Consider the following 15642-nt stretch of genomic DNA (forward strand, 5'->3'; position numbering starts at 1 on the left):
TTCTGCCCATCAATCTATGACTGAGCTATACCAACCCCTCTTGCTTCCATCCACCTTCTAAGTGTGAAAAAGTGACCAGAACTACTTCGTCCTATTAGGGGTAAGAGAAGGCTTTGTGCCTGTAAGAGTAGGGAATCTTGCAAGGGATGTATGATTTTTCTGGCTGTTATCCAACCCCCGCCAAAAAAAAAAAAAAAAGAGAGAGTGAAAAAAAGGCAACTTTTTTGTGCTCCCATGATGAAAATACATATGTAGTTTGTTTACTCTTGTCCATGATAGCCAGGCTCTTGTGTACAAAACTTTGATTCAAGGCAATAACTACTACCCTCTTCTTGTTACTCATTCACCATCTATTTCTGGGTGTCTGGAGAGAATTTGGAATTGGAGGATTTGATTTTTAAATCACTTTTCAGTATGTATAGTATATCCCATCACCAAATACGTTGATAAGTGGATGTGGTTTGTTCTGGAACTGTAATTTTTTCTTTTTTCCTTTTCTTTTCTTTTCTTTTTTATGCACAGCTTACTACCTCTCTACTCCTTTTGTTTATTTTTAATTGGTTTGTATGATTGATTGTTAAAATATTACATTTCTCTCTGAAGTCATCAATAAGTAAGGAATAGGGTAGAAAATATAAGAAATAGCAGAGGATTGCATTTAGTAAAAATAAATAATTATTAGATTCATTGTCTCTTTCTCTAAATCAATAATCTTTAATAACAAAACCAAATGTTTTTATTTTAAGGTATCTTATTTACTTATAAAAACATGGCATTTATATGACAATATGTATGGCAGATGTTTGGCAGTTAAATATAGTTAAGTCATGTGAACATGCCACTCTTTTGTGTTTAAATGTCCATGAAATAACTTTGCAAGAACTTTTCTTGTTCTTTTTTGTAGTCATTGAGCTCTGGCTTTTTGGTTTTGTCTAAGATTATAAGGGTGCCTGCTCTCTTTTTATAATTTCTCTGATTCATGTTTAAGTACTACATTTTTAATATCTTGTGATGCCTACAAAAATACCCCTCCTGAATATTACATTTCTAAGGCTGTGGCTGTGGAGCCTTATTATTTTAGACTCACAGTATCTAGTTTGGTGGCCACTACAGCAGTGGTCCCAGCACAGGATGACTCCAGGTCCCAGCACGTGCTTCAGGGAGAGAACCGGCTCAGCTCACTCCCAGAGACATCCAACCAAGAGTCATTTTCAGTTCTCAGTCTGTCCCTGGACCGTTGGGTGGCTTCGAGATGACTACCATTAGCATTTTGGTTCTCTTCAGCCATTTAGTCCCAGATGGTTTGACATTCCACTGCTGTTCAAAAGCAAAGCCTCCAGCAGGCCTAGACAGGACCCTCTCGATCCTCCTTGGCTACTAGATTCATTATCATGACCACTGCGCTCTGTTTTAGCAATTCTGGTATCGGTGGTGGCCAAATTATTTGCATTGTGGTTCTCTTTCTTATCCCTGTTCCTCTTTAGACATCATATAGCTCCATCTACCTCTCAGGGCTGCTGTAAAAATAACAGGTTAAAACTAACCAAAAACTGTTTGTTAAACCTAATCACTCTGTTGATGCACAATAAAACAATGCTCTGTTCTTTCTGAGGCAGGCCTGAGTAAAATATTCTACTGAGGGCAGCAGAAACAAAGTTTACTTTAGTTTATAAAAGCTTATTATGCTACCCTGGAAAAAAACTTCTGTGAGGTTGAATAATTCGTTTTTGATAACTCTGTGTGGATTAATATTTGTCACCCTATTTTCCCAAAGGAAAGATTAAAAGAAAATACAAGACTTACAAAAATAAAAGGCCCCACAATTACAGCAATATAGAGCTGAGCCAACATGTTTATTTTCAAAACAGAAAACAGATCTTATAACAGTATATTATTATCGTAGCTGTTCCAATTAGAAGAAGGAGGGTGATTTGATTATTCTGAAGAAGCCTGTAATATGTCACAATGAAAATTTTGGGTTCCTTTATTCTCAACTTTGTCTTTGTAATGACTGTCTCCAAATTATATGTCATAGCATAGGAAAAATGATAATAACTGGGGAAAATAATGGAAGTAAAGTGAAGTATTTTATTTAAAAATGTGTTTTTAGTGATATTATATTCATGTTTAAGCAAAAATAGGTAATAAAAAGTATTTTTGAAGCTACAATCTGAACAATATTTCCTTATAAAAATGATATATCTGCTATTCACATGAAGGGAAAATCAAATTTTTTCCCATTAAATACAGACCTAAGACTGTTACTTGACCCTTGTTGGAATACCAGGAATCCATGTGTTTTTTAAGTAGCAAAGAAATGCTGTCAGTGCTGCTACCCTTGAGTGAACCCCCAGGACTTCCAGCTTTCTGGAACTCTTTACTGAAAGCAGTCCCCTTCTATGCTCCACAATAGTTCTGCTCATGGGTGGCCCCTCTTCCATCTACACAGAACACACTGGGGGGCTTGCTCCTCACGTGTCTGTGACCTACATAATCACGATCTCAGAGATGGACAGCAACCTGTCCTTTTGAGACATTCCCCTGTATATTTTTTTCTCTTTTCTACAGCATCCTAAGATGGGTTAGAGACTAGGTGTGTTAGTAGAAACCTGTGTGGAGGGCTTAGCACCTCCATGGGACTTGGAGTGGCCCCATGACTACTAGTAATCACTTTGAAGAAAAATGAATGAATGTCACTTCTTCACTTTAGGAATTGTAGCACCATATCTCTTACTTACTATGGACCACGCACAATACCAAGAACTTGACACTTAATGTAAAGTTGATCCTTGAATAACATTGTTTCATTCAATGTTGTTTTCTTATAATACTGATGAGAAAAAAAATCAATTCTGTCTGGGCCACTGTCTGTGTGGAGTTGGCATGTTCTCCACGTTTCTGTGTGGGTTTTCTCCAGGTACTCTGGTTTCCTCCCTTGTCCCAAAGATGTGCATGTGAGGTTAGTTGACACATCTCCATTGTCCCAATCTCTATGAATGTGGGTGTGGAGGTGTTAGGGGGTGTGAGTGCACCCTTTGATGGTCAGGTCCCACCTTGTACCTTGAGCTACTAGGACAGCTCTGACCACCAAAAATTCTGAACCTGAATAAGCAGGTTGGACAAGAATTCTCTTACTTGTTTTTATTCATCTTATTTATTTATTTAATTTATTTTGGTCTGGACAAAATATTTAATATTAAAACCAGTTTAAGTTTGATTAATGTCTTTTAGAGGTATTGCCATAAAGTATATATTGTTACCTAGATTTACAAAGAGTTTATGATATAATCTTTTGGTTAAGTATATTTGACAACCTTCCCAAAGTTTAAATTTTTAACTGAGAAATGACTTTTTAAAAAAATATTTATTGTTGAGAATATTACAGATGCCCCCTTTCTTCCCCCCTGTATCCCCCCTCCACCCAGTTCCTACCTTGCCCTGCCCCAGGCCTTTACCACACTACAGTCTGTGTCCATAAGTAAGATCTTTTGTTAATCTCTTTCTGCCCCCTTTCCCTGTTTCCCTCTGAGATTTGTCACTCTGTTCCATGTTTCCATGCCTCTGTTAGGTTGAATATTTTATTCACAAGTTTATTTTGTTCATTAGATTTTTTGTTCATTTACTTTTAGATTCAATTGTTGGTAGATATGTATTTATTGCCATTTTATTGGTCAGATTCTTCTTATTTTCCTCCTCCTCCTCCTCCTCCGCCTCCTTCTCCTTCTCCTTCTTATTCTTCTTCTCCCTCTTCTTAAAGAATACCCTTCACCATTTCATGTAATACTGGTTTGGTGGTGATGAACTCCTTTAGCTTTTTCTTGTCTGTGAATCTCTTTATCTGACTTCAATTCTAAATGATAGCTTTGCTGGGTAGAGTAATCTTGGTTGTAGGTCCTTGCTATTTATCACTTTGAATATTTCTTGGCACTCCCTTCTGGCCTGCATAGTTTCTGTTGAGAAGTCAACTGACAGTCAATGGACACTCCCTTGTAGATAACTAACTGCTTTCCTCTTGCTGTTTTTAAGATTCTTTCTTTGTCTTTTTAAAAATTTTATTTATTACATTGATTGGGGTGACATTGGTCAACATGAACACATGGATTTCTATGTTTCAAAGACTTGTATATTGCACCAGTGCCCACCACCCAAAGTTAAATCTTTTCCTGTCACCCTCGTCCCTCTGGCAACCATCACTATGTTTGTGTTTGTGTTCATAAGTTTCAGTATTATATCCCACATATACCAGTAAGTGAAATCATATGGTTCTTAGCTTTTCCTGACTGACTTATTTCACTTATTTCTATTTCATCCTTTCTTATGGCTAAATAGTATTTCATTGTGTATATTTGCCACAACTTCTTTATCCAGTCCTCTATTGTAGGACACTTAGGTTGTTTGCATGTCTTTGCCAATGTGAATAATCCTGCAATGAACACAGGGTGCATATATCTTTGCAAATACATGATTTCAAGATTTTTTAGTATATACCCAGGAGTGGAGTTGCTAGGTCATATGGTAGCTCTATTCTTAATTTTTTGAGGAATCGCCAGACTGCTATCCATAGTGGTTTTACCAGTCTACATTCCCACCAGCACTGAATGAGGGTTTCCTTTTTTCCTCAAGCTCTTCAACACTTGTTATTGCTTGTCTTGTTGATAACGGCCACTCTAACAGGTGTGAGGTGGTATCCCATTGTAGCTTTGATTCGCATTTCCCTATCAGTGGTCGACAAACTCATTAGTCAACAGAGCCAAATATCAACAGTCCAACCATTGAAATTTCTTTTGAGAGCCAAATTTTTTAAACTTAAACTATATAGGTAAATACATTGTTATTAACTTAATTATCTCTTCTTCCCTATCCCTTTAAAATAAATGGTAATTTGTCTGGTTCTCCCTTTACTTGTGATATTGAAACTTTTTATTTGTAAGTTAAATTGGATTAAATTTTGTTGACCAAATATGATTTTATTTTCATATATCTATTGGCTATTTGTATGTCTTCTTGGGAAAGGTGTATTTTCAGCTCCTCTGCCCATTTTTTTTTATTGGATACTTTGTTTGGTGTTGAGTTTTATGAGTTCTTTATATATTTTGGAAATTAAACCTTTGTTGGAGCTACTGTGTGCAAATATCATCTCCCATCTGGTTAGCTGCCTGTTTGTTTTGTTGTCCATTTCTTTTGCTCTACAGAAGCTATTTAGTTTGATATAGTCTCATTCATTTATTTTTGCCTTTACCTCCCTTGCTTTCACAGTCAAGTCCACAAAAATGTTCTCTATGACCCAGGTCTATAAGTTCACTACCTATCTTATCTTCAATGTAACTTATTGTTTCCGGTCTTATGTTTAGGTCTTTGATGATTTTTAATTAATCTTTATACATGGGGACAAACTGCAATCCAGTGTCATTCCTTTGCATGTGGCTTTCCAGTTTCCCCAGCACCATTTATTGAAGAGACTATCTTTACTCCAATGTGCATTTCTGGCTCCTTTGTCAAAAATTATCTGTCCATATACATGTGGTTTTATAGCTGCGCTCTCTATTCTGTCCCACTAATCTGTGTGTCTGTTTCTCTGCCAATACCATGCTGTTTTGATTATCATAGCTCTGTAGTATAATTTGAAGTCAGATAGCATGATGCCTCCAACTTTGTTCTTTTCTTTCTTTTTTTTTTTCAGGATTGCTTTGGCTATTCAGGGTCTTTTGTGGTTCTGTACAAATCTGGTGACTTTTTGTTCTATTTGTTTAAAAAATGACATTGGGATTTTGATGGGGAATGCATTAAATCTGTATATTGCTTTGAGTAATATGGCCATTTTAACTATGCTGATTCTTCCAATCCATGAACACGGGGATATTTTTTCATTTTGTTGTGTCTTTTTCTATCTGTTTTAATAATGCTTTGTAATTTTCAGTATATAGGTCTTTATTTTTTTAATTTTATTCCTAGGTATTTTATTCTTTTGGTTGCTATTACAGAAGGAATTGTTTTTTTCTATTTCTTTTTCTGAAGTGTTGCTGTTAGTATACAGGAAGGCAATGGATTTTTGCACATTGATTTTGTATCCTGCAACTTGACTGTATTTGTTTATTGTTTCTAAGAGTTTTTTGGTGGAGTCTTTAAGGTTTTTATATACAGATCATGTCATCCACAAAAAGTGACAGTTTGAGTTCTTCCTTCCATATCTGGATGCCTTTTATTTCTTTCTCTTGCCATATTGCTCTGGCCAGGACTTTCAGCACTATGTTGAATAAGGGTGGTGATGGGGTGGGACACCCAACACTTCTTCCCATTTCTGAGGAAAACTCAAATGTCGAACAAAAAGAAAAAAGAATTAAAACACATTAAAAGATTTATTTGGATAAGTTGCCAATAGTGAATTTTCCCCCAGGAAGAGGGCAGGAACAAGTAGTTAGACATTTCTGTTTGGATAGAAGCGGGAAGGCAGGAAATTTTGTGCAATGTCACCATGAGTACCTCAAAGCTGTATTAGTGCCATTGGAATAATAAATTTAATTTGGTGGTGGGGAAAAATAAAAGAGTGGTGAGAGTAAACATCCTTGTCTTGTTCCTGATCTTAGGAGAAAAGCTTTCAGTTTTTTGCCATTGAGTATGATATTAGCTGAGTGTTTATCATATACCAGGGTCCCAGTGCACGAATTTGTGCACCTTGAAAGGAACTGCAGGCAGCCCATCCTCCTCTTCCCCACCCAGCTGCTCCAGCCACAGCCCCTGGTCCCCTGTCTGTAAGCAGCCCCCGCCACCACTGTTCTCATGTGCTGACAGCACTGGCCCTGCTCACACCCACTGACGGCATGGAGCGATTGGGGCTGGTGCCAGCAGTGGGTGTGAGCAGGGCCATTGCTATCAGCAAGTGCAAGGGGCAGTTGCTGCCCTGATTGCCCCTCAGGAGCAGGGGAGGTGAAGCCCTCAGGGACAATCGAGGCCAGTGGCCACCATTCACACCCGCTGAGGGGGCTGAGCAATCAGGAGGGGCAATCAGAGGTAGCAGCCACTGCTTGCACCTGCTGAGGGCACCGAGTGATCAGGGCCAGCACTGGGCACCAGCAGCGGGTGCAAGCGGCAGCTCCGGTGCCAGCAGCAGGTGCGAGTGGGGCCAGCACCGGCAGCAGGTGCAGGTGGTGGCAGCAGGTGTGAGCACCCGGCGGGACTGTGGCAGGTGGGAGCAAAGAATTTTCAATAACCACTAGCGGCTCGCCCTGATGACAGCAACCAGTGCCTGATGACAGCAACCAGGACCCTGCCTTGGTCTGGCACCCCCACTCACCTACTCCACCATCCTGCCGTGGCTGATGCCTGCCATGTACCGTGTGCACCCCCTGGTGGTCAGTTGTTTAGCTGTTCAGTTGTTCCGCTGTTCGGTCTATTTGCATATTAGGGTTTTATATATATAGATGGCCTTTATTACGTTGAGGTACTTTCCTTCTATTCCTATAATGTTTTAATCATAAATGGATGCTGTGTCTTATCAAAGGCTTTTTCTGCATCTATTGATAAGATCATATGATTTTTACCCTTTCTTTTTTTTAAGGTGGTGATTATGTTGATTGATTTGCAAATGCTGAACCATCCTAGTTCCCCTGGAATGAGCCCCACTTGATCATGATGTATTATTTTTGAATGTACTGTTGTATTCGATTAACTAGTAATTTGTTTAGGACTTTTGCATCTGTATTCATCAGGGATATTGGTCTGTAGTTTTCTTTTTTTGTGTTATCTTTGCCAGGTTTTGGTATCAGGGTTTTATTGGCTTTGTAGAATGTGTTAAAAAGTATTGCCTCTCCTTCTATTTTTTGGAAGAATTTGAAAAGAATAGGTTTTAGTTCTTCTTTGAATATTTGTTAGGTTAGAATTCACTAGTGAAACCATCTGGTTTTGGACTTTGCTTTTGGGGGGAGGTTTTTGATGTTTGTTTCAATTTCCTCATTGCTTATTGGTCTACCTACATTTTCCAATTCTTTATGATTTAGTTTAGGAAGATTATATATTTCTAGGAACTTATCCATTTCTTCTAGATTATTAAATTTGGTGGCATAAAGTCTTTCATAATATTCTAGTATGATTCTTTGTATATCTGTTATGTCTGTGGTGACTTGCTGGCAGCAAAGACCAACAGTAATTAACATATAAATGCGAGACTTCCGTCAGAAAACTGATGGACTTTGATATTCAGCAAGGGCTGAAAATCTGCATATTATTACTTACTGCTGGCTGAATGGCTGAGGGCAATCCCCTAACCTGATAAACCTTTATTGTTTACCAGATTTTACCATTGATGTCTGTCTTCTTTGCTAAAGGGAAAATGTATATTCTAGTAAATAAAAAACTATGGGTCCAGAGATTCGGAGAGCCATTCCACTAGAGAAGGGCCTCCGCCTGGTTCCCCCAGTGCCTTCCAAATTTATATTTCTTACCTAGTGTATCCATTTGTGCGTGGCCCTTTCTCCAGATTCTGAATCCTTGCTGCAAAAAGTTGTGGCAGTGACTTCTCCTCTCTCATTTCTGATTTTGTTTATATGGGTATTTTCCCCTTTTTCCTTAGTGAGTTTAGGAAGGGATTAGTCAATTTTATTAATATTTTTAAAAAAACAGCTCTTTGGGGTTTTTTTGTACAGTCTTTTTGTTCTCTACTTCATTTAATTCTGCTCTAATTTTTATTATTTCCTTTCTTCTACTGTTGTTTCTGTTCTTCTTTTTCTAGTATTTTAAGGTGTGATGTTAGATTGCTTAGCATAATGTTCTCCAGGACCATCCATGTCAACAGCTCACTCTTGACCTTAATTGCCTGCTTCATTTCCAGGATTTCTGATTGATTCTTTTTTAAAGTTTCTATTTCCTTGAAAAAAAATACTCATTTTGTTCATTGATTTGTTTTTTGAGTGCATTAAATTGCCTGTCAGTATTTTCTCATATTTCGTTGAGTATTTTCAAAACTGCAATCTTGAAATCTCTGTCATTTATATCACCCGAGAGGCCCAGTGCATGAATTCATGCACCAGTGGGGTTCCCTCAGCCTGGCCTGCGGGATTGGGCCGAAACTGACTCTCTGACATCCCCCAAAGGGGTCTCAGATTGCAAGAGGGTGCAGGCCAGGCCGAGGGACCCCACCAGTGCATGATCGGGGCCAGGGAGTGATGCAGGAGGTTGGCCAGCCAGGGAAGGACTGTGGGAAGGCTCCAGGGCATGTCCGGCCCATCTCACTCAGTCCCGATCAGCCAGACTCCAGCAGCAAGCTAACCTACCGGTTGGGGCGTCTGCCCCCTGGTGATTAGTGCACGCCATAGCAAGTGGTTGAGTGGTCTTAGCATATCATTAGCATATTACGCTTTGATTGTTTGAATGGGCAACTGGATGACCAGACACTTAGCATATTAGGCTTGTATTATATAGGATAATTCCATGTGTTTCAGCCTACTATCTGGGGATTTTTTATTATCTTTCTGGTCATCGTCATTATTGTGGTTATTCATGGTATTTGTTTCCTCCTTTGTTTTCCCATTTATCTCTGAAGAGGTCTTTCTACTCTATTCCAGTAGATGGCACTGAATTGCAAGATTTTTACCTCTGTGGCCTCACAGTTTTGAGCCTCTGCAGCTTCTGTAAGGCAGTACTGCCTCTGCTGCTTGGGAGTGGGGTTTGTTTTTCCTCACTGTAATGGAAACCCCGGACCTCCATGGGTCCAGCCCAAGCACCCCTCCTGGGGTTTAGAGGGAAACAGTGATTCTACTGCAACAGCTCTTGGATCACAAATAATATCCTCCTGGAGTCAACTCCAAGGGCAACAAGAGGCAAGTTCTGGGAGTCTAATCAAGGGCAGGGCTCTGATTTACTTTTCTTTTTTTAAAATAGATTTTTATTGATTTCAGAGAGGAAGGGAAAGGGGGAGGGAGAGGTAGAAACATCAATAATGAAAGAGAATCATTGATCAACTGCCTCCTGCACGCCCCCTATGGGAGATTGAGCCCACAACCCCACAACCCAGGCACGTGCCCTTGACCGGAATCAAACCTGGGATCCTTCAATCCGCAGGCTGACACTCTATCCACTGAGCCAAACCAGCGAGGGCTCTGATTTACTTTCTTTGTCTGAAAGACCACCACCAGGCCCAGTATTGGGGGTCCACTTGGCAGCACCCAGTGCTCTGTAGGGAAGGCATCTGCTGACTCAGTGTTTGCTCCTGCTGCTCACATGCACAACTCAGACCCTCTTCCCAACACACCGTGATTCAAACACTGCACTCTCACTGCTTGTGCACCTAACCACACAACTCAGGCAGACAATGTCTTCTCCTGTTGCTGGCAGCTCACCCCTTGCCACTCACAGATTACCTTGCTGGGATGCCCCCCTACCCCCCACCACTAACTGTCTGTTCCTCCTGGCCAGCCTGGCTTTCTCCCCTTTCTTGGCCAGTTTCCAACTTCGCTACAGGTGTACTGCCTTGTAGGGCTGCTGCATCCATGGCTAGCCATGTTCATGCTTCCCTCCCTTCTCATCTCCCCACATATTCCAGGAAGCCCACCTTAGGTGTTTCAGAGGTGGGTCTCTCAGGCATGCATCTGTATTGAGCAGGAACTTCTTTGGTTATTATAGATTGTTAACTTGTTGAAATGTCAGGGTGAGAGGAAAAGATGTGCCCTTTAGCCACCATTCCTCTGATGTCACTTCTCTTTCTCTTTAACCCATAGCATTTTAATTTGATGTATCTTGATTTGGGCCTCTCTGGGTTCCTCTTGTTTGAGACTCTGTGCTTCCTGGACTTGTAAGTCTATTTCTTTCACCAGGTAAGGCAAGTTTTCTGTCATTATTTCTTCAAATAGGTTTTCAATATCTTGCTCTCTCTCTTTTCTCCTTCTGGCAAAATGCGAATGTTGGTACACTTCAAGTTGTCCCAGAAGCTCCTTATAGTATCTTCATATTTTAGGATTCTTTTTTCTTTTTGCTCTTTTGCTTGGGTGTTTTTTGCTTCCTCATATTCCAAATTGTTGATTTGATTCTCGAAATCCTCTGCTGTACTGTTGAATCCCTGTAAATTATTCTTTATTTCAATTCATGTATACTTAATTTTTGACTGATCCTTTTTCATGTCTTTGATATTCTCACTAAGATCCTTGAAAGTTTCACTAAGTCTCTCAAAGCTCTCATCAAGATCCTTGAGTAACCTTATAACTGTGGTTTTGGAACTCTGTATCTAGTAGTTTGCTTGCTTCTATTTCTTTCCTTTGTGACATGTTTCTTAGTCTCCACACGTTGGTTGCTTCCTTGTGTTTGTTTCTGTGTATTATGTAGAGCTTCTGTGTCTCCTGGAATTGGTAGATTGGACTTGTGTAGTAAGTGTACTGTAGAGCCCAGTGGCTCAGCCTCCCCTGTCACCTGAGCTGGGCACTCTAGGTGTGCCCCTGTGTGGGCTAAGTGCACAGTCTTGTAGTTGAGCCTTGATTGCTATTGGCGTCACTGGGAGGAGTTGATCTCCAGGCCAATTGGCTGTGAGGACCAGCTGCAACTACAGTGGGAGAGCTGCTGTGCAGGAAACACTCCTATGGAGCAGGACTTGCTTCAGTGGGACTTTAATAATTGTAAATTGCTATGGTCTGAAGCTGTCCACCGGGTGCACTGGCTCTAGGGCCTCCAGAAAGATGCAAAGTCAGCCACTTCCTGGGGCCACCCAGCAGGAGTTACAGAGGGATATGCAGACAGCTGCTATTTGCTATTTGTATTGGGCTTGGAGGTGCCCAGGCAAGGCCCAGCTGTGAAGCAAGGCAGGCTGTTGCTAGTGCCGGGTCTTGAGCCTTTTACTGAGAGGTTTGGGGCATGCTGACACCAGCTGCAACTTGTTTGAGAGATTTTAGCAATCTGAAAGCTGAGCCAGGACAGGCCATTCATATGGAAAAGTTGCTGCAAACACCCTGGGTGGGGCTGCAAATTGGATGGGCCAGGATCTCAGGGAATCACCAGGGCATAGCAGTGTGAGTGAGGCTGATGGAGACTCAGAATGGCCACTGCCAGTCAGTCCTGCAACAGGGGAGGTCCCAGCACAGAAGCAATGATCCCTGCAAGCACCCCCATCTGGGAGGAAGCCGCCCCTGAGTTCCCACCCTGATACCAGACAATCCAGTTTCTCCCTGTATGTGTCTGGGTCCCCCAAAGCTACCTGCACTGGAGCCCAGAGGGATCGAGTTTGAGTAAGTTCATGCACTAGCCCTTTAAAAGGAGCACCTGAGCCTCCAGCAGCCTCCCTGTCACTCAGCCACAGTCTCTACTGGTTTTTACAGCACATAGTTAGGGAGACTTCTCTTCCCAGCTTTGGAGCCCTGGGCTGAGGCTGGTGTGAGACTGGGACCCTTGCTCCTCACAGGAGGCCTCCAAAGAGAAGGTCTCCCTCCCAATTAAAAAAAAAACAAACAGCACACATGGTTGTCAAATGAGCCCATTCCATACCTCTGCTCTTCCTATCAGTCTCAATGTGCTTTCTTCTTTACTTCTCTAGATGTAGGACTTCTATTCAGCCAGCTTTCAGGTGGTTCTGAATGATGGTTGTTCTGTATTTTAGTTGTAATTTTGATGCGGTTATGGGAGGTAGCATATAGGGACGGTTACCTATGCTGCCATTTTCTTGAGAGATCTTATTCATCTTTTAAAAATGTATGTTTAGCTCATATTTATTTTAATGTTTAATATTAGAAGTAATTTGGGTCTTTACTTAGAAGTTTGGTGATATCTTTGTTTTCAGAACATGCCATAGAAACTTAACTCTTGTTTCTATTGATTAGCCCCGTGATTTTCAACCTGTGTGCTGCAAGAGTTTTTAAAACATGCAAGACCTGACTATTTACTAGTATTCAGGGCCACTGACCTCTTTTCCCTTAGAAGGTCAAGTAAAAAACTGACAACAGCCAACAAAACAATAGCCACTTGGTATGAATGAATCAAAATTATACCTTTTTTTTCTTTATCAGATCGGCAAAAAAGTATAATATATTTTTTGGTGTGCCGCAGAATTTCAGTAATTAGGTTATGTGTGCCATTAGATGAAAACAGTTGAAAATCACTGAATTAGCCTATGGTAAAACTTGTTTCCTCACATGCTGTTTCACTTAAAGTCGCAGTTTCCAAGAACCTATCCAGGAGAACTTCCTGTATATCATTTAATCCTTACAGCAACCTGGGGAAGTATATGTAATCATTATCCCCACTTTATAGCTAAAGACTTAGATACAGTGTGCATAAATAATTTCCCAAGGTCATATAATTAGCAAGTCAGCTAACTCTTGTCCTATGGTCCTAAGACACATCTGTGCCTTATACAAATTATTGTACAAAAAGGTGGTTTTGAGCGATAAAATGTGTTGTTTTCTCCCTAAACATATCATCTTGTTAGGTTTAAGGAAATTATCTCCCACTTTTTTCCCTAGATCTTTTGTATTTTAAATTTAGGTGATGATAGTAGAATAGTTTAACAAATGGTGTGGGATGTAGATCCCTTGGCAAAATTTAGAGTGGATCCCTCTGGCAAGATTTGAAGTAGAGAGGGGTTATTTGGTAATCTCTTGGTCAAAACAGGTCATCAGAAATCTCTTGACTAAGTATTCTTGGACCTCCACCCACAGCCAAGACAAGTCAAGCCATTTACATCTTTATGCCTAGTTCCTTTTTAACTTATCCTGCCCTTCAGAGCCATAAACTTTCCGAATTTTATTTCAAAGGCTCTCTCCTCCCCAGTTTAGACTTTAAATGACTGTTTCTGAAATTAAAAACAGAAAATCACAGAACCTTTAAATGTAGAAATGTGTGAACATAGAACAGCAACATTCCAAGTACAATTTTAACATTTTAAGTGTATTAAGAAATTGAAATGTATTTAAATTGTAGAAGAAGGCCTGGTAATACCATGCATCTTATGTATAAAATATGTTTTTTTTCTATTAATAAATGCAGCATATGAACAGTGAGTAGGGAAACTGCCATTTGCTACTCTTTGGAAAGATCCAAGAAAGTTGTGAACATCATCTCTTTTTTAAAAAAAAAAAATATATGTTTTTATTGATTTCAGAGAGGAAGGGAGAGGAGGAGAGAGACGGAAACATCAATGATGAAAGAAAATAATGGATCGGCTGCCTCCCGCACGCCCCCTTCTGGGGATCGAGCCGGCAACCCAGGCACGTGCCCCGACCGGAACTCCTCAGTCCACTAAGCCAAATTGGCTTGGGCCATCATCTCTTATTGTGTCATTTTTGGTGTTTATGCAGTCAAGCAGGTTTAACATTAAGATCTCCCTAGTCTGAAGAGTCATTTATAGAGATGCTAATTTGAGGAATTTGAAAAGAATGGCAATAATGTGAGCTAGTTTAAAGATGCCCGGCAGTTCATATATGGGAGGATGGTTTTTCAGAGATACCGAAGACCTTGTCAAATACATGGATGGAGCCAGACTTTCCAGCTAATTTCTAGATTGTTAAAAATGCCTTTTTTCTTTATTCCAATGGTCTTTTTGCTGAATAAAGTCATATTAGTATTTTGTAATTTAACACTATTCAACTATATATTTATTAAATAAGTCAACCTTCTAGAACTGCAGTGTAGCAGTTAGAAGTTGATCTCAAGAAAAATAGCCCTCATTAAGCTTCAGCTAAGAATCAGAGTAAGTCCATTCAATTTTCAGAATAATGGGCCAACTTGCATGTAAAAGGGAGTGCTTTTATAAACAATTAATGCCCCTTGCAACACAGGCACACAGAAGTTATTCATGTATAGTTAAGAAGTCATTTTTGAAACTTTGGCTAAAAACTGAGCTTTCATGGATGAAACATTTTGAGGAACATCTCCAATATTCTCCTTGAGAAAATGAAGTAACAAAATCTATTAGATACTTAAAATTAGTAGATATTCTTTAAAGTGGCTCCAATGCATTTTGTCTTGGCATGTTGTGGTGCTTTGGCACAAAATAGTGCCAGAAAGCTTTTTTTATCTTTGAAGATGATAGATTCTGCACATTTAACTCATTGTTCTGAGCTGATGGGTTGAAATATTTCATCTTTACATAATGGTTTTCATATTAAATCTCTGGACAATACAAAATTTTCTGGTGACTGCAATCCACCCCATATTCTAAATATCAAAAAATGTAAAGGAGAAGGCTAACTGTCTTTCATTTTACAGGATTTATATAGTAATAAATATATGTGCTCAAACTGTCTTTTACAAAAGATTAAATCAGATGGTCTTCATAACAAGCCTATGGGCTTACTATTATTAGCCCCATTTTACTAGTATAGAGGAGAAAGTCAAGCAGCTGGCCAGCTATTACACAGACAGTGTGTGGTAAAGCAAGAGTTCAACTCCTGCTGTCTGGTACCAGGGTCTGGGCTCCAACCACTGTACTATACTGCCTCGTGCCTCACACCAGACCACACTCATAGTTTGTAATGATGAGCTAATAATGGAAACAAGAATATTTAACATTCCAGACCTCCTTCTGATCACTCCCCAATAATTGCCTCCCCATAGACCTCATTCTAGTCTTCAAAGTGAAGTTTCAGACTGAAAATGTTAGACTTTGGAAAGGTAGAGCCTTTGAGATCACAGAGGGACAATCTTTGTAGATGGACTATGGAGAGAACAGTA

The 15642-nt window shown here is 39.9% G+C and overlaps 1 protein-coding gene and 1 long non-coding RNA gene across 2 annotated transcripts in view; one reads left to right on the top strand and one right to left on the bottom strand.

Annotated features, from left to right (window-relative positions):
• Positions 1-15642, top strand: part of MKX (mohawk homeobox) — a 73662-nt gene that overhangs the window by 46752 nt on the left and 11268 nt on the right. The window lies entirely within an intron of this gene.
• LOC107183180 overlaps positions 8041-15642 on the bottom strand; it is a 15067-nt gene continuing 7465 nt past the window's right edge. The window contains exon 3 of the long non-coding RNA XR_001513963.1: positions 8041-8120. This is a non-coding gene — a long non-coding RNA (uncharacterized LOC107183180). The remainder of the gene's footprint in view (positions 8121-15642) is intronic.

Source organism: Myotis davidii, unplaced genomic scaffold (assembly GCF_000327345.1).
Source record: "Myotis davidii unplaced genomic scaffold, ASM32734v1 scaffold501, whole genome shotgun sequence".
Lineage (NCBI taxonomy): Eukaryota > Metazoa > Chordata > Mammalia > Chiroptera > Vespertilionidae > Myotis > Myotis davidii.